The sequence below is a fragment of the Papio anubis genome, chromosome 14 (genome assembly GCF_008728515.1).
Source record: "Papio anubis isolate 15944 chromosome 14, Panubis1.0, whole genome shotgun sequence".
In the NCBI taxonomy this organism is placed as follows: domain Eukaryota; kingdom Metazoa; phylum Chordata; class Mammalia; order Primates; family Cercopithecidae; genus Papio; species Papio anubis.
In genome coordinates, this window is record NC_044989.1 from 91,609,708 (window position 1) to 91,628,641 (window position 18,934).

An 18,934-nucleotide genomic window follows, 5' to 3' on the forward strand; every position below is an offset into this window, starting at 1 on the left:
AAAGTTTATTAAAAAGCTTTAGAGAAGGAACAAAAGGAAGGACAGTACACTTGGAAGGGGCTTCAAGTGAGCGACTTGAAGGACAGAAGTGCAGGGTTTGATGTTTTGACTTGGGAATTTATATGCTGGTATACTTCTGGGGTTTTGTGTTCCATCTCCCCTGATTCTTCCCTTGGGATGGGCTGTCTGCAGCACAGTGTGCTGACTGGAGCTGTATGCATGCTCACCTGAGGCATTCTTCCCTTACCAGCCGAATGCCCCTAGGAGGTCATACACCAGTTGAACTCTGCCATCTTGCCCTTAGTCTGTGTGTGTGAGTCTGCTTGTTCAACTCCTGAGATTTTAATGGTAAGTTGCTGATCACCAGGTTCAGGTGTTTTCTATTTATCAGGAAAACTGCCTTTCCCTGGCGCTGGCTCTAACCAATTACTATTTTAGAGAGACAGTTAACAACTGCTTGACCATCACCTGATGGTCGCTTGACATTCCTGGTTTGGGGTTGTGGGGGGGCCTCTCCTGCTCTGCTCAGACCTGACCAGCTACTTACTGTAACAGCACCACTGCACTCCACCCTGGGTGACAAAGTAATCCTGTCTCAAAAAAACAAAAACAAAAACAAACCCCCCCCCAGTATTACCTAAATGGAACCAGTCAGTATATAATCTGGGATTGGTGTTTTTCACTTAGCGTAATTCCTGATATCCAGCCAAGTTGTTGCATGAATCAATAGTTAATTCCTTTTTATTGCCTAGTGGTGTTCCCAGTCATGTAAGTGCACATTTACTTTTGTAAGAACCTGCCATACTTTGTTCTAGAGTGATCCTGCCCTTGTACATGCCTGCCAGCAGTGTCTGAGTGATCCATTTTCTTTGCATTGCCAGTGTTTGGTGCTATCATTATTTTTGACTTTAACCATATAAGACTTGGTTTTAACTGAAATACACTTTCAATAACATCACACAGATGGCAAATAATGTGTTTATCCTTTGCCCGTGTCTTCTAATTATGGAGCCATCATTTTTTTTTTATAGTAAATGATATTTTATTGGGTAAACGTATTTACATAACAATAAATGCCTTGTCTTTGTATATTCTAAATATAACTTCTTTATCATTTATATGGCTTGCAAATAGTTTCTCCCATTCTGTGTGTGTGGTTTTTTTTTTTTTTTTTTTTTTTTTGGAGATGGAGTCTTGCTGCCTGGGCTTGAGTACAGTGGTGCAGTCTCAGCTCACTGCAACCTCCACCTCTGGAGTTCAAGCAATTCTCCTGCCTCAGCCTCCTGAGTAGCTGTGATTACAGGTGCATGCCACTACATCCAGCTAATTTTTGTATTTTCGGTAGAGACAGGGTTTCACCATGTCGGCCAGGCTGGTCTCAAACTCCTGACCTCAAGTGATCTGCCTGCCTTGGTCTCTCAAAGTGCTGGGATTACGGGCATGAGCCACTGCACCCGGCCCTGTATGTTGCTTTTTCACTTGATTTTTGCGATTATGATCATGAGAGAGATGTGTGGAGGTTTTACTTTGTCTCAAAAAGGCTTTCTAACTCTGAGGTGCTGTGTTTTGGGGGGATGGTGGTGGTAGGAATCCATGTCTGTGTGTGAGTCAAGTTGAATAAGGGGGCCAAATTGCCTTTCTCTCTCATTTCAAGCAGACCAGCTTTGTTTGTGTCATTTTATTCCCTGGAGATCAGTGGAGAAATTTGTTTGAAAAAAGGAATAATTTAGTCATGGTGTATAATTAAGAAAAAATATATATTGCTGAATTTTATTTGTTGACATTTTGTTAAAGATTTTTATACCTATCTTCATAACAAATATTGGTCTGTAATTTTAAAAATATGGTCTTTATCTGGTTTTGGTATGAGGGTAATATTAGTTTCATAAAATAAATTAGGAAGTATTCTCTGAATTTTTTTTGTAAGAGATTTTGTAAAATTGGTGTTTAAACTTTTAAAAACATTTGTCAGAATTCTTGAGGGAAATTATCTGAACCTAGAGATTTCTTTTTTGTGAGTTTTAAAATTACAAATTCAGTTTCTTTAATTCAAATTATCTATTTCATCTTGAATGAGTTGTGGCAGTTTATGTTTCAAGGAATTGGTCCATTTTATCTAAGTTGACATATTTATGTTTGTAGAGTTGTTTCCAGTATTCTCTTATTATCATTTTAATGTTTGAAATATCTATATCTTTATCCCCTCTTTCATTCATGATATTGGTAATTTGTGTCTTTCTGTTTTCTTTTTAGACTTGCTAGAAGTTTATTAATTTTATTAATCTTTTAAAATAATAAACTCTGTTTCATTGATTCTCTACTGTGTTTCTGGTTTCAATTATATTAATTTCTGCTCTTTACTATTTCCTTCCTTCTTTCTGTTTTGGTTTTCTTATATTTATTTATTTTAGAGACAGGGTTTGCTCTGTCATCCAGGCTGGAGTGCATGATTATAGCTCTTCATAACCTTGAACTCCTGGGCTGAAGCAATCCTCCCACCTCATCCTCCTGAGTAGCTAGGACTCCAGGTGCATGCTGCCACACCTGGCTAATGCTCTTTATTTTTTATAGAGATGGAGTCTTGCTATGTTGCCCAGTCTGATCTCAAACTCCTGGGCTCAAGCAATTGTCCCAGTTCTGCCTCCCAAATCACTGGGATTATAGGTGTGAGGCACCCTGTTTTGGTTTTATTTTTATCTTTTTCTAATTTTTAAAGGTGGAAACTTAGATTATTGATTTGAGACTTTTCTGATATAAGCATTTAATGCTATGAATTTTCCTCTTCGCACTGCTTTAGGTACATTTCACAAAATTTTATGTGATAGTTTCATTTTCATTCAATTCTATATATTTTAAAATTTCCTGAGAAATTGAGGACTTTCTTTTTGACCCAGGGATTACTTATAATTGTGTTGTATAGTTTTAAAGTGTTTGAAGATTTTTCATATGTCTTTCTGTTATTGATTTCTAGTTTGATTCCATTATGGCAAGAAAATATACTCTGTATGAGTTCAATTTTAATTTTGTTGAGATTTATTTTATGGCCCCGGATATAGTCTATCTTGATAAATGTTTTGTGGACATTTGAAAAGATAATGTGTGCTGTCTGATGTCATTGGGGGAATGTTCTACAAATCTCAATTAGATTCTTTTCATTGGTACTGTTTTTGTGTTCCTCTAAATCCTTGCTGATTTTCTGCCTAGTTGTTCTTTTTTTAATTATTTTTTTATTTCTTTATTTGATGGTTTTGCCTAGTTGTTCTATCAGTTGTTGAGAGAGAGTGTTGAAATTTCCAGCTATAATGTGATTTCTCTCTTTCTCCTTTTCGTTCTATCAGTTTTTGCTTTACATATTTTGCAGCTCTGTTATTTGGTACATACACATTTAAGATTGCTATGTCTTCCTGGTAGATTGACTCTTATCATTATGTAATATGCCTTTATGTCTCTGATAATCTTCTTGCTCTGAAGTCTTCTTTATCTGATATTAATGTAGCCACTCCTCTTTGTTTTGACTGATACTTACATGGTAACATGGTATATATTTTTCTGATCCGTATATGTTCAACCTACTTATATTCTTATATTTGAAGTTAATTTCATATAGATAGCATATAGCTGGGTCATGATTTTTTAATCCACTCTGCCAGTTTTTTAATAGGTCTATTTAGACAATTTACATTTAATATTAATATTGATATATAAAGGCTAAGTCTGCCATTTTATCTGTCTGTGCTTGTTTGTGTGTTTATCTCTTTGTTTTTTTTCTCTCTTTTATCTTCCTTGTTTTCCTGTGGATTGTTTGAAAATATTTTATAGTTTCATTTTGACTTACAGTGTTTTTCGAGTGTATTTCTTTGTATCAATTTTTTAGTGGTTGCTCTAGGTGTTACATTCTGTACATGTAACTCAGGAAAGTCTATTTGAGTTGATGTCTTATCAGTTCGAATAAAGTATAGAAACTTCATCTCCCTTCAGGTACATTTACCCTGTCACATTTATAATATAATTATCTTAAATAGTTTCTTTCTCTATCTTGAGAAGTGTATTAGACAATGTTATAATTTTTGCATCAACCATCATAGTTTAGAAAACTTGAGAAGCTAAGTGTAGCATATATTTACCCATATTTTTTCTCTTTTTGTCCTTTCTTCCTTTCTGCTGTTAGAAGATTCTATCATTTTCTTTCCATCTCAAGAAATTTCCTTAGTTATTCTTTTAGGGTAGGTCTGCTGGCAATAAATCCTGTTTGTTTTCCTTTATTTGACAATATGTTGATTTCCCCTGCATTCCTAAAGGATATTTGTACTAGATATAGAATTAGGGGTTGACAGGTCTTTTCTTTCATTACTTGAAAAAAATCTGTCACCTCCTCTGCTCTCTGTTGTTTCTGATGAGAAACACATTGTCATTTGAATTGTTTTCCTCTTATAGGTAAAATATCATTTCATTGTTTTCAAGATTTCTTCCTTTAGTTTCAGAATTGTGATTATAATATGTCTTAGCACGGATTCTTTTGAGTTCGGGGTTTGGAATTTGCTCAGCTACTCGAATCTGTAGCTCTTTGCCAAATTTGTCATTTTTCAACCATTGTTTCTTTGAATACTTTTTAAGCCCCATACTCTTTCTCCTCTTTTTCTTGGTTTTTGATCATGCAAATGCTAGACCTTTTAAAAGTAGTCCCAGGGATCCCTGAAGCTCTTTCCTCCTGCCTTAGTATATATTCTTTTTCTGACTCAGATTGGGTTCCTTCTATTTTTCTATATTCAAGTCCATTAGTTCTTTTCTCTATCCTCTTTTTTCTGCTCTTCAGCCATATTGCTAAAATATTTATTTTGTTTATTGTATTTTTTTCAATTCTAAAATTTCTATGTGGTTCTTTTCAGTATCTTTTTTGCTGAGACGTTTTTATTCTTTCGTTTGTTTCAAGCATTTTCATAACTGCTCACTGAAGCTTTTCTATTTTAGTGAGTGTTCTCTGACATTGTGTTGGCAGAGGGGAAAAGGGCATTGCCTTCTTAGTGCCAGATGGGAGTGGAAGTCCAGGTTACCCACGTGGCACCATTGACACCTATACTGGGAAGGGGTTCCTTGCTACTGTTAGGTGGAGGTCAGAGTCTAAGATTTCCATGTAGCTTTCACCAACACTACTGAGGGGAAAGGGCATGCTTCATTAATGCCAGGCATGAATGAAATTCCTGGATCTCATTTGACTTGGTCCAACACCATTCTGGCTGGCATGGGATGAGTAGGGTGCTTTGTTGCAGCCAGGAGAGGGTGTAAGTCTAGATTCTCCACTCAGCCTTTGCTAACAAGTGTGGGACTGGAGTCACTTGTTTTCATGGTGTTTGACTGGCGTGCTTATTTTATAGACAAAAGTTTTCTGCGTTGTTAGGCTGACTTTTTTCTGGTCCTTTGGCTAGGGAGAGCAAGCTTTTCTTGGGCCTTTTTTTTTTTTTGTCTGTGCCTGTTGGTATTTCTAGGTTGCTGGTTTCTCTGGCACCCAGTTTGAGACATAAGAAGCCGAAAAGAGGCCAGGCACAATGGCTCACACCAGTAATCCCAGCACTTTGGGAGACCAAGGTGGGCTGATCACTTGAGGTCAGGAGTTCAAGACCAGCCTGGCCAACATGGTGAAACCCCATCTTTACTATAGACACAAAAATTAGCCAGGCATGGTGGCAGGCACCTGTAATCTCAGCTACTTGAGAGGCTGAGGCAGGAGAATCACTTGAATTCAGGAGGCAGAGATTGGAGTGAGACGAGATCACACCACTGCTGCACTCCAATTGGGCGACGGAGTGAGTGAGACTCTGTCTAAAAAAAAGGAGCCAGTCAGAGAGCTTATGATCATGTCATTCATTTCTTATGTCCTGGGATCCTTATTCAGTTTGTCGTCTTCTTTCTGTAAAGTCTTTCATGCCTCATATATAATGTCCAGTGTTTTCACAGCACTTAGAAGGAGGAATAGAGAGAAATTTATCTACTCCATCTTGTCCATAACCAAAGGTTCAAGAGAGTAATTTTATTTTGCCATTAAATTTTGAGTGTCTAGAGGCCATTACTGTTAGCAAACTTTCTTCAACAGAGGGAGTGTTTCCCCTGAAAGCTGCATTTATATAAAAAATAAGGTACCAACAAATCAGAAAGAAAAATGCAAACTGAGAGTATATGAGAACTTCATGTACACCTCTTTTTTATTTGTTCACTTTTGTACCTAAAAGTTATGAGAATAGAGAATAACATTAATAACGTTCTGACAGTCCTTGAAATTGTAAGAGAATATAAGACATCCCTCTCTCTTTTAAGAAAGCATGGAATACTGATCAGCAAAAAAAGAAATGACTTGGGTGGATCTCAAGGGAATTATTCTGAGTGAAAAAATCTCTGAGGGTTATATGCTGCATGATTCCATTTATATAGCATCATTGAAGTGACACATTTATGGAGATGGAGAACAGATGTGTAGTTGCCAGTTTAGGGAAGAGGGTAGGGAGAGGGATGGCTGTGGCTATGAAAGAAATAGCGTGAGGATTCCTTGTGCTTTGTTGTCTGTGGTCATGTTCATACAAATCTACACATAATAAAACCGTATAGACACACACACACACACACTGGAGTGCATGTAAAAGCGGTGAAATATCAATAGATAAAAGGATTGTATCAACGTCAATTTTGTAGTTGAGGCCACACACTACCCAGAGACGTCAGTGACCCTCCCCTGCTGGTGATATTTCCTATAGTCCTGCAAGTTTTCACCACTGGGGAAACTGGGTGAAGGGTGTATGGGAGTCTCTCTAGTATTTCTTATAACTGTATGTGTCAGTCTACAATGAATTCAAAAGAAAAAAGTTTTAAAAAACAAAGCAAAGCATTTTGCTGTTCTGTACTTTCTTCCTCTGCGGACTGCCCTACTCACTTCCCTGGTGCAAACAAAGAGGAATTGGACAGTCTAATGTGGCTTCTGCTTAATCATCTCTTGTGTGAACAGAGAACCTGTTTTTCCTAATTGTATAAGAGTCAGTTGCTCTTTTCTCCATGAGCTGTTGTTTGGGCTTTGAGTGAGTAAGGGGCGATTTGGTCCTCTTCTGGAGTTACAAGAGGGAGACTCTGACTTATGTAGGCACAATTGCTTTCCACTACTGTCCTTAATGGCCTTCTGAATAATCCAGGTGATTTTCTCTGCACAGTCCTGAGGCTACATCCACTGAGACTGGCTCTGTACAAAGACGCTAAACGCCAGACACTCCCCAGAGAACTCTGTGTCCCCTCCCCTATTGATGGAGAGCAGAAGAGATATGAGGCTTTCATGGACGCTGACATTGCTTGCAGACTTTGGCCTCAAGTCGTTGTCACGTGCCAAGGACAGAAGAAATACTGTGAACTAGAAACCTTTTTTGAGTATAAGGAGGAGAGAAAAATTAAGCCAGAGTTGCAAGATGCTTTATGTTGTTTTAAGTATGTTCCCTTCTCTAAAGGTAAACTATAGGAACCACCTGCTGGGGCAGGTAGGTGAGATTGCTGCATTAGTGAACTGTAGCATCTTTCATAGAGAATGGTTTTCATAGTAGAAATTTAGGTGCAAAAAATGAATGCAGTTATGGGAACTTTGCGATGAGATGCAAAATATCTGCGTAGAAAGCAGATAAATTACCCTCATTATGTGTTTCAGTGTAAAGCGGACATGATTACTAGGTAAAATGCACAGAATTGCTCAATTTTCATTGACTGTATGAAATGTCTCACACTCAAATGTCAGCAAGGGCCACAAGAAAATCTAAATATAAGGAGTTAGTGGATAAATAATAATAGAAAGTATGGGGCATTTTCAGTAAACTGGAGATCTTGGATTCAATATGAATGTTTTCAAATTCCAATTTTTAAACATTGTCATGGCTGGATAATCACGTCTGACTACAAATGGTCAGCAGCTGCTTCAGTATAAGTTGTGCTTGGCTTTTCTACATGATGAACCCAGAAATTAAGCTTTTCTGTATATAACAAAGGCACAAATATCAATGGCTTAAACAAGATTAGGTCACCTGCTTCTCGTTAGGATGTAGAAAGACATGAATGCTTTCCTCCCATGGTGATGACAAGAATGAACCATATAAAAATCATATGTTCATGGGGCTTTCAACGATTGGAAGACGTCAGGAAGCTCTGATGAACTGAATTGCAGAGGGCGCACCCTGTGTAGGTGAGCAGAGACCCTGGAGCTCTCTGGGGCAAGTGCCTGAATGAGTTCAGGTGGGAAAAGTAGCAGCTGCCTCCAGGCAGGAGGCTTTGCAGGGTTAAGAAGGAGCATCCTGCGTCAGGGGCAACATGTGGGTCTGGAGGAATTCCAAATGCAAAAATTCATCTCTCAGCCCAGCAACTCTCTTCCTTCCCTGGAATTTTGCTGGGAAAGTGGCATTGGAGAAGGGGTTGGTAGCAGGGGGAATACAGACAGCCTCATACATCTCTGTGAGGCTTGGGTTCTGGAGCCCAGCAGAAGGTGAACCTAAAGGTGAATCCAAACTGTCTGAAACAACAGCCACTCCCCAGCTTCCGAACACAAAGAAAAGGTAAGAGTCCTTTAGTTACAGCAATGCACGAGGCTGGGGTTGGGCTACCAGCGTTTCTCACATTAGATGTAAAGTGGTATGATATGAATTCAAGGTAGAGATTGCCGGACTGGATAAAAAAGCAAGATCCAACCATATAGCATTTACAAAGACACACTTTAAATATGACACAGATACACTGAAAGTAAATGGATGGAAAAGGAAAAACATGGTAATGTCCAGACTCAATGTGAGAGGGAACTTACACAGAGGTGTGGCTGATTCTGGTACTGGGGGCTGTGACTCATTGGCATTGGGAGACATGGGCCGTTGGCACTGGAAGGCATGGACCATTGGGACTGGGAGGTATTGAGCATTGGGACTGGGAGGTATGGCTCAATGGCACTGGGAAGCATGGACCATTGCTGGGAACCATGGCTCACTGCACTGGGAGACATGGACCATTGGCTGGGAGGTGCAGCTCGTTGCCCTGGGAGGTGTGGATCACTGCACTCTGTGGGCGGGGTGGGGGGGTGCAGCTTATTGCCTGGGAGGTGTGGATCACTGCACCGGGAGGTGTGGACCATTGCACTAGGAAGCATGAACCATTACACTGGGAGGTGCAGCTCATTGCCCTGGGAGGTATGGACCACCGCACTGGGAGGTATGGGCCACTGCACTGGGAGGTGCAGCTCATTGCCCTGGCAGGTGTGGACCACTGCACTGGGAGGTGTGGACCATTGCCCTGGGAGGTGTGGACCATTGCCCTGGGAGGTGTGAACCACTGCACTGGGAGGTATGGACCACTGCACTGGGACGTATGGGCCACCGCACTGGAAGGTGTGGCCCATTGCCCTGGGAGGCGCAGCTTATTGCCCTGGGAGGCATGGATGCTTGAACTGGGATGCATGGACCATTGCACTGGGAGGTGTGGGCTACGGGGGCCATGTGGCATTTGAGTTATGGCAGAAGGGGTCTGGGGAAGAGAATTCTGGGCTCAGAGAATCTTCTGTTCTTGATTGCTTTCTCCTCTGGAAATGGCTGCCTGTTCTTCCCCAAAGGAAGCTGAGGAATGCCTGCAGCAGGCAGGCTGTGTGGGGACCTCTAGACCACAAATGCCTGTCTCTTTCTGTGAACGCTTAGGCCTGGCGGGGTGTTCTAGCCAGCGGAGAGAACATGGCTGTGGTCTTTACCAGCTCTCCATTCCTCTTCCCCTCATAGATCTGAGAGAGAAAAGGAAAACGGATGTGTTCCTTCGTTTTAGATGGAAGGGCTTTGAGGACTGGAGAATACCCAGGGAGAAAGGGGTGATCAAAATATACCATTGTTCCGGGATGTAATTATAAAAAACTTGGGCACTGAATATGAATTCGGGAATCCTTGGTCCCCGTGCCAATGCAGCCAAACGCCTGCACAATGTGGGAGCAACTCCTGGGGTTGGTGGGAGGCCTGGCTGATGCATGATAGGTCTGAAAACCGCCCAGGCTTTGCCAGGTGTATGTCAGGCACTGATGGCCGCGATGGGGCCGGCCTAGGCTGGCTTAGCGCGCCCTCTAGTGGCAGAAGGTCTAAAGAGCAAAATGCGAGCGTCCTTGCCACAGGGCAGAAATGATGCTGGACATACATGCTTAAGGGACTTGTACTTAACAATTATTGTGATTAGTCCGTTCTCACACTGCTCTAAGGACACACCTGAGACTGGGTAATTTATAAAGGAGTTTTAATAGACTCACAGTTCCACATGGCTGGGGAGCCCTTACAATCATGCCTGAAGGCGAAGAAGCAAAGGCACATCTTACATGGTGCGTGCAGGGGAACTGCCCTTTATAAAACCATCAGATCTCGTGAGACTTATTCACTATCATGAGAAGAGCGTGGGAAAACCCCGCCCCCATGGTTCAATTTCCTCCCACGTGGTCCCTCCCATGACATGGGATTGTGGGAGGTACAATTCAAGAGGAGACTTGGGTGGGGATACAGCAAAACCATATCAGTCACCATCTTAAATTGTTGATACATTGGAATTTATTTATGTCTGTGGTATAAAAGGCCAGTCGCTTAGCTATTTCATGGGGGTTTTGAGGAATTACCACCATAACTTATGGGAGAGTGTTTCGGTAAATGGTTATATAAGTATGAGGAGTTTTAATGTTTTCATTAGAAATAATGGGTGGAATTTATAGGACAATTTATTAAGAAGCTTAAATGTATGTATGGTCATTGATTAATCTAGGGCCATTTCTCACTTAGAGAAGTTGCTAAGCATTTTTGATTGCTATCAATAGAGATTGAGTCTATGGTAAGGCTTCCTCCTTGGCGGGCCTTTTGGTGATAGGATGGTCAAGGGAGGAAGGGCTGTGCTCCTGCAGCTCCTAATTCTGAATTACATTTATCGGGCCATGCAGTCTGGTTAGTGCCTGAGTTTATGTATGGGAAATGAATTCCATTTCTACATGCTAGGTTCTTATCAGAGCAGAAAAAATAACCCACGCTATGCAGAAATATAAATGTCACCCATATGAACAAGGCACTGTCTTCAATATGGCAGGAAGGGGGCAGTGGTAGACGGGCAACTGGAGAGGGAAGTGTGTTCAGATGAGGCAGGCTGGTGCAGACATCTGGGGTCGACCACAGCGGATACTAAAATTCAGTGGGGGCTGTGGTGAGGAGGATGGAGGGGATGTGGGAGGTGAATGGGAGCTGAGGGAAGAGGACTGGCTCAGAGTGCAGCAGGGGGTCTGTGAGAGGACCAGAGAGGGAGGAAGCCTCTCCTTGGGAAGAATTGGGGGCAGGTCAGGAGAGGTTCCAGGCAGAGGCAGAGGTGGCTGGGCTGGGGTGGGGAAAGCTGCCCTTATCCTCCTTGTGACTCTCAGGGTCCTTGCACTGCTTTTCTGCTTCCAGATGAGATGGAGTAGCAGGGACGGTGTTTATTCTTCCACCTGATATAATTAACACAGGACAAAATAGATGAGGAAAAAAACAACAAAACGAAACAGTTGTCATCAGACAGTGCAGAGCTGTGGTCCCTGAGAGGGAGAGACTGAGAGGGAGAGGGGCACTAGGATTTCCCCAGACAGTGTGGCCTGGATGCCTTCCAAGCTGTAGCCATGGATGTGGCTGCTGACATGGTGGGGTCCCTTCTGGGAAAGCACTGTATCAGTGAACAGCAACGTTCTTTTCTGATTGTTCTAGTACCACGCATTGTTTTCTCCCACTGTGCAACAAAGGAGGCAAGAATGCAGCGTGCCGCGTTCCTCCTGCAGCAGCGCTTGGGTGGCACACCTGAACCTCGCTTTGGTTTCTCATGTGTTGGCTGAGTCAGCGAGTGTGCTGTGCTGTACCTCTGCCATTTGTAGCTCCTCAAATCTTTTCAGCACCCTCTTCACAGTTTGATAGTTCCCCACGGTGTACATCCTGCCTTCTGATGACTCTCCAAATATTCCATTTCACAGCCATCCTTGCTTTTGAGGTGCAAACATGTGATTTAGATCCAGTGATCATAGGCACCTACTGAAGGCTTTGATCCCAAAGATTTCCTACAGCTGGGGCAGATTGCAGTGGAGGGGCAGGGGCAGGGGCAGGGGCTGACAGCTGTGGCAGTGACGTCCTGATTCAGCAGCCTCCAGATGGGGCTGGAGCGGCTGCCCCTCACTGCATTAGTTCTATGGTGTGGCATTGGGGGTCTCTTTCTCCAGCATTTGATTTGTTTTTTTTTTTTTAAATCAGTTTTTCGTTATCTCTATTCACAAGTCATTATGATATTACTATGTATCAGTTTAATGTAACACATATGATAAAAAGTATCATATTAACAATGAGAACATTATTGGCTGGGCGCAGGGGCTCATGCCTGTAATCCCAGCACTTTGGGAGGCTGAGGCAGGCGGATCACCTGAGGTCAGGAATTCGAGACCAGCCTGACCATCATGGAGAAACCCAGTCTCTACTAAAAATACAAAATTAGCCAGGCGTGGTGGCGCATGCCTGTAATCCCAGCTACTAGGGAGGGTAAGGCAGGAGAATTGCTTGAACCCAGGAGGCGGAGGTTGCGGTGAGCCAAGATCACACCATTGCACTCCAGCCTGGGCAAAAAGATTGAAACTCTGTCTCAAAAAAAAAAAAAAGGCCTTATTTTATATAACTGATTTGCTGAATATACAGCCTTTTGCAGCAATAACTTAGTGGACCCAACTCTACCCTCTGAACGGACCAATTTTATGATTCTCCTAAAAGGTTTTGAGTTGGATATAGTTTCTTGTTGCTTCTTTCTGTGATCTGAGACTTAAGAATGAATCCCTGGAAACCAGCAATTGGAACCAGACCTCCCCAGGATCAAAGAGGACAGGAGTGGGAGAAAGGACACGGGATACGACTCCCACTATCTCCAGCACTGCGCCGTATGCTTGACCTCAGAGCATCCAGGCACTCAAAGTCACGTGTGCAGCCGTGTCTATATCCTGCATCTCAAGTGCCTGCAACTGTGACAATTAGCAGGATATGGGAGAGAGGAGGCATGTTGTGGAGGAATGAGTCAGTCCCAACAATTACATGAACATTTCTGAAATTTCAATACCAAGAGTTAACTTCTAAAACACAAGTGTATAAACAGAAGCCATATAGCTAGCCATAAACTGAAATGCATGTACAATACAGTGAAGGAGCTCCTGTGCATACAAAACCACACACATCTCATTCATCTCTCATTTTAACATAATTCGTTGTCTTGCTGGGTATGCACGTGAGTGGTGGAGAAAGTGGTGCATCTGCAAGGCTGGCTGGGGCGAAGGATTTCAATGCTTCCAAAAGACGTGGGCTACAGAACTTTATTCCTCACTGAAGGGGATTCTCCCTTCTCAGCCAGGATGGTCCCATTTAAATCACTTTTTGAATTTCCTTTCAAGCTTTGATTGTGCAAATTCTAGTTTTTTGAGTTATTCCTTGGATTCTTCCTTTTTCTACTATGTCTTCATGAATAATTCTTGAATCCATGTTTATATCCAGCCCAAGGCTTCTTTCCTGTAGAGGTGTCATTGAGTTGTGAGTTTCAAAGATCTGATCATACTGTTTAAAAACAATAGCCTTGGGAGTCCAGATGTCAGCTTCTCAGATCCGTTTTCACAGTCTGATGGTGTCTGCTAGCAATTACCAGCACCTGATCCAGAAGCAGTCTATTGCACCTCAGCTTGGAGGAAGAAGTGAAGGTACATGCAGTCTGGGAAAAAAAGAAAGAAAGAGAAAGGAAGGAAAAGGCAGGCAGGCAGGAAGGAAGGAAGGAAGGAAGGAAGGAGAGAGAAAGGTGATAGGTTTGTATGTGCTGGGTTGGATTTGTGTACTGTGTTCCCCAGGCAATTCTAATCCAGACTGCATTCCCCTCAATGTCTCTAAAGCTGTCACCTTTTAAAATGCTTGCTGTAGAATTTTCTTTTTCTTTTTTCTTTTTTTGAGATGGAGTCTCACTCTGTCGCCCAGGCTGGAATGCAGTGGCATGATTTCAGCTCACTGCAACCTCCACCCCCAGGGTTCAAGTGTTTCTCCTGCCTCAGCCTCCCGAGTAGCTGGGATTACAGGTACCTGCCACCGCACCCGGCTAATTTTTGTATTTTTTTAGCAGACAGGGTTTCACCATCTTGGCCAGGCTGGTCCTGAACTTGTGGCCTCGTGATCCACCTGCCTCGGCCTCCCAAAGTGTTAGGATTATAGGCATGAGCCACTGCACCTGGCCCAAAGAATTTTCTTAAATGAATTTTTAAGTTGTTCCATATCAAAAAGGTCAACATCTTCACTTGGTCCTTTGCTCATCTGAAAAGCGTCCCAAACTTTCTTGTGCTGATGAAATTGAGTATAAACTGTGTTTCAAAGGGCTGCGTCATAGGAATTTGCATGCTTTTCCTCACACAGCAGGACCAAGTGCTGAGCGAGAGAGTCCTTCCTGTGCTGGAAATTTACCGTCTGCAGTTGATTTTTAGACAAAAAATCCAAGGCTTTTAGGATTGTTGTCATTTCTATCATGGGGATTTTCTTTCTCTCTCTTTCTGTCTCTTTCTTTTCTTTTCTTCCTTTCTTCCATTTCTTTCTTTCTTTCTTTCTTTCTTTCTTTCTTTCTTTCTTTCTTTCTTTCTTTCTTTCCTTTCTTTCTTTTCTTTTCTCTTTCTTTCTTTCTTTCTTTCTTTCTTTCTTTCTTTCTTTCTCTTTCTTTCTTTCTTTCTTTTCTCTCTCTCTCTCTTTCTTTCCCTCCCTCCTCCCTCCCTGTCCTTCCTTCTTTCCTTCCTTCCTTTTTTCTTTCCTCCCTTCCCTTCCCTTCCCCTCCCCTCCCCTCCCCTCCCCTCCGCTTCCCTTCCCTTCCCTTCCCTTCCCTCCCCTCCCCTCCCCTCTTTCACAGGGTCTTGTTCTGTCACTCAGGCTGCAGCTTAGTGGTGCGCTCTCAGCTCCCTGCAACCTCGACCTTGCGGACTCAATCGATCCTCTCACCTCAGCCTTCTGAGTAGCTGGGTCTACAGCATGTGCCACCATGCCTGGCTAATTTCATTTTTTGTAGAGATGGAGTCTCACTATGTTGCGCAGGCTGGCCTTGAACTCCTGGGCTCAAACAGTCTTCCTGCCTTGGCCTCCCAAAGTGCTGGGATTACAGGACTGAGCCATGGCACCGGGCCGTGAGGACATTTGGGATGATCCTCTGAAACTCAGCAACAGTCTCATCCATCTCTCTGTCACGGCCCACATCTTCCGCCACCTCTCTCCTCCTGTGTGCTACCTTTGTCCTATAATAAATTGTTTACTCCTTAAACCTGGTAGAGGGGATTCTGTAGTCTATAACCCCCACCAATGCATTTCTATCTAGCTGTTAGGAAAACCTTGGCTGGGCACGGTAGCTCACACTTGTAATCCCAGCACTTTGGGAGGCCGAGGCAGGCAGATCACTTGAGGCCAGGAGTTTGAGACCAGCCTGACCAACATGGTGAAACCTTGTCTCTACTAAAAATACAAAAAAATTTTAGTTGACTGTGGTGGTGTGTGTCTGTAATCCCAGCTACTTGGGAGGCTGAGGCAGGAGAATTGCTTGAACCTGGGAGGTGGAAGTTGTAGTGAACTGAGATCACACCATTGCACTCCAGCCTGGGCAACAGAGTGAGACTCTGTCTCAAAAAAAAAAAAAAAAAAAAAAAAAAAGTAAAGAAAAGAAAGGAAAGCTCCCAACTAAACACTCAACACCTGCTCGTAACAGGAGACACAGGGGAGGTGGTCCAGGGTGGGCAAGTCAGCCGTTCAGCGGCAACGTGAAGAAGCCAATTCCTTCCACCTTCTACTCATTGTTCTGCGGCTTCTTCCCCTTTGCAATCTGGAGCTGCATTCCGTTTCTAGTCTTCCAGCATCACTACTTTTCCCTGTGGTGTTCAACAGGCCATACAGGGCAGCTCTGATGTTGGCCAAAAATGGAACTGATGTGGTCAGGAGACACAAATCCATTCAGAGGAGGAAGCTTCTCCTTGGAAGCAGAATCTCCCTTTTTATATCCCTGAAAAACAGCCAGGAGAGCAGGAAGCCAAAGGCTTTCTCCTTTTCTGTAGCATGCCAGCGCCCGCTTTGGCTATGAACAGCAGGTCTCTCTCCCTTCACCACTGCGTTTGGATGAGACTCAGAGGCTGCTTTTGCTGTCATCTATTTGGCTTACTTGGTAAGTTTCTGTGATTTGAGGCTTGTCACCACTTGTAAAGTTTTTGCTTGATCGTGTATTGTTTGTCCAGCTTTGGTTAAGGCCGCTTAAAACTCCGACTGTTGGAGACTTTGTGTGCGGGTTTCCCATTTCATCATCATCGTGTTTTGTTGCAAAGTCAGGTTTGCATCTTGGAGAGCTTTCTGGTCCCCCTTCCTGAGTTTTGTGCCCAGTTCTGTTGATGGGTCCATCATAAATCTTGTGGATGGAATCTTCTAGTTGCTTCTGGACTTTTCTGTTCTTTTGCTTTGCCTGGGCAGGGAGAGAGGGAGAAGTCCAACATTAAATGAGCCCTATTTTTACTCAATGTCTCTTTCTCCCTGACCACTCTATGTAAAATGTAATCATAACTCCTCCTTCCTGACCGGCACTTCTAGTCCTCTTTATCCTATTTTTCCTTTCGCCATAGCACTTGTCACCCTTTCCTATGCCATCTCTGCCTCAAGCTCTGGAATATAAAGTCCTCAATGGGAAATACCTTTATCTCTTTTGTTCACTGAGGTATTCTAATTGCTCAGAATGGTACCTGACACATATTAGGTGCCCAAGAAATACTTTGTGAATAAATGAGTGAATAAATACCCAGGATTTTTAACAAAAGCCACCAAAGAAAACCTGCTTAACTTATTCAGGAAGTGGAAATCTTGGGTGAGATTAATTACTTAGGAGACCTGAGAGAAGTGCAGGTGATAGTTTGTGTGTGTGTTCGTTGTGCATTTTTATTGATATAAGACAGAAGCACTGGGAAGTGCACATGTCATGAGGATGCAGGTCCTTTGCTGGCTTGTTTATTTCAGGGGTGGTTAGGCATTGTCACCCTGGGTGGAGGGGTCAGCGATGAGCCCTCTGAGGCCATCCTGTGACATCCCGGGGGCACCTCCTAGTGTTTGTCATTCCCGACACCTCAGCGCCAGTGTCCTTGGCCTTGGAGACCTCAAGCTCTGCTGGTTTCCCCACCTCCCTGGCTGTCCCTTTCTAGTCTTTTCCCACTTCCTGACCAGACACTGAATGTCCTTGGGGCTGGTCTACTTCATTTCTTGCTATATTCTCTCTCTCGCTCTTTTTTTTTTTTTTTTTTTTTACGGAGTCTCGCTCCGTCACGCAGGCTGGAGTGCAGTGGCGTGATCTCGGCTCACTGCAACCTCCGCCTCCTAGGGTCAAGCGAGTCTCCTGGCTCGGCCTCCCAAGTAATTGGGATTACAGGTACGAGCCACCATGCCCGGCTACTTTTTGTATTTTTTAGTATAGACGGGGTTTCGCCATATTGGCCAGGGTGGTCTTGAACTCCTGACCTCAAGTGATCCTCCCGCCTCAGCCTCCCAAAGTGTTGGGATTATAGACGTGAGCCACCTGTGCCCGACTGCTATATTCTCTTTCTATTCAATGTCATTCTTCCCTGTGCCTCTGCTTACCGTGGGGCACCCACTTGCAGAGGATGCCTGATTCCATGCCCTGGCTTCCTCCTTGGTGGTCTCATGCATCTCAAACTCACTATGCCCAACGCTGTGCTCAGACCTTCCAGCTCAAATGCGCCCTGTCTCAGACATGCTGCAACCATCCTCCTGGGAGTTGACACCTCCCCACCGTGTCCCCTCACATCCAGTCTCTCAGCATGTTTCCTTGATCCTAACTTCTAAAGAGTCCTTGAAACTGCTCCCTTCTATCTCCCATGTGCCCACCAGACCCAGCCCCCACCACTTTTCGCCGAGGTAACCTCAGTAGAATTTACACTGGTCTCCCTTCATTCTCTCACGCACACGACAAACCATTCTCTACCCCAAGGCTGGTGTGGTTTTTGAAAAGCTCAAATTTGATTGTGTCTTTAATGAGATCCCATTGCTCTGAGGTCAGTGTGGCATTTTTCATGGAGAAGGTCATGGCCAGCCCCCTTCCCCTTCTCTTCCTATCTTCCAGCCACCATGACCTACTGTCCAGTGGTTATGAGCTGAGTCCCTCATACCCAAGGCTTTTCCAGATGCTTTTTCTCTGCTGGAACACTCTTCTTGCCTTGCATCGCTAGCAAGGATCCGCATGTTCATCAAGTACCTCTTAAATGTGACCTCTCCAGAGAAGCCTCCTCCACTCCCATTGCCCATTGCCCTGGCTCAGTCAGACCTCTCTGTGTCCTCCTTGTTGGTGCTCTCTCCTCTTGTCATTGAATCGCTCCATGTTTAATGTCTGTATCCTCCACTTGACTGTGTGCTCCACAAGGGCAGGGTCTAGGCTGGCTTGGATGTTATGCTGCTGAATCTACAGGGCGAAGCATAGGAGGTGCTCAATGAACTCTGAATAGATTCTGAATAGATGTTTCACTGAGGGTAATACTGAGGAGTGGGGTTGTTCTCAATCCTTACTGTAGACTCCAAATGCCAGTACTGTTGGGCGTTGCTTCCTCTGAAACACTCCTTGAAGCTCCGAGTGTCCTTTGGATGGTTTTACCCAACTCCACTCATGCCTCCATCCCTTGCTGCCTCTCCAAACACCTGCCTTCCCTGTGACTCAGGCCGTCAGCTGCAGTGACTGCGAGTGTGTGCCGCTTGGCTCTCACACTCGCCTCTCACTGTCCTTTCTCTCTCACGGGAGTTTATCATCTACTCTTCTCATTTCCTTGCCTTCGTCTCTGCAGCACCAATAAATGATCAATCTGACCCGAACTTCAGAAAGAAGCCATTCCTTA

General features: G+C 43.6%; 1 pseudogene; it reads right to left on the reverse strand.

Annotated features, from left to right (window-relative positions):
• Nucleotides 1-13,110: 13,110 nt before the first annotated feature.
• On the reverse strand, nucleotides 13,111-17,706 carry LOC116270339 (annotated as a pseudogene).
• Nucleotides 17,707-18,934: the final 1,228 nt, after the last annotated feature.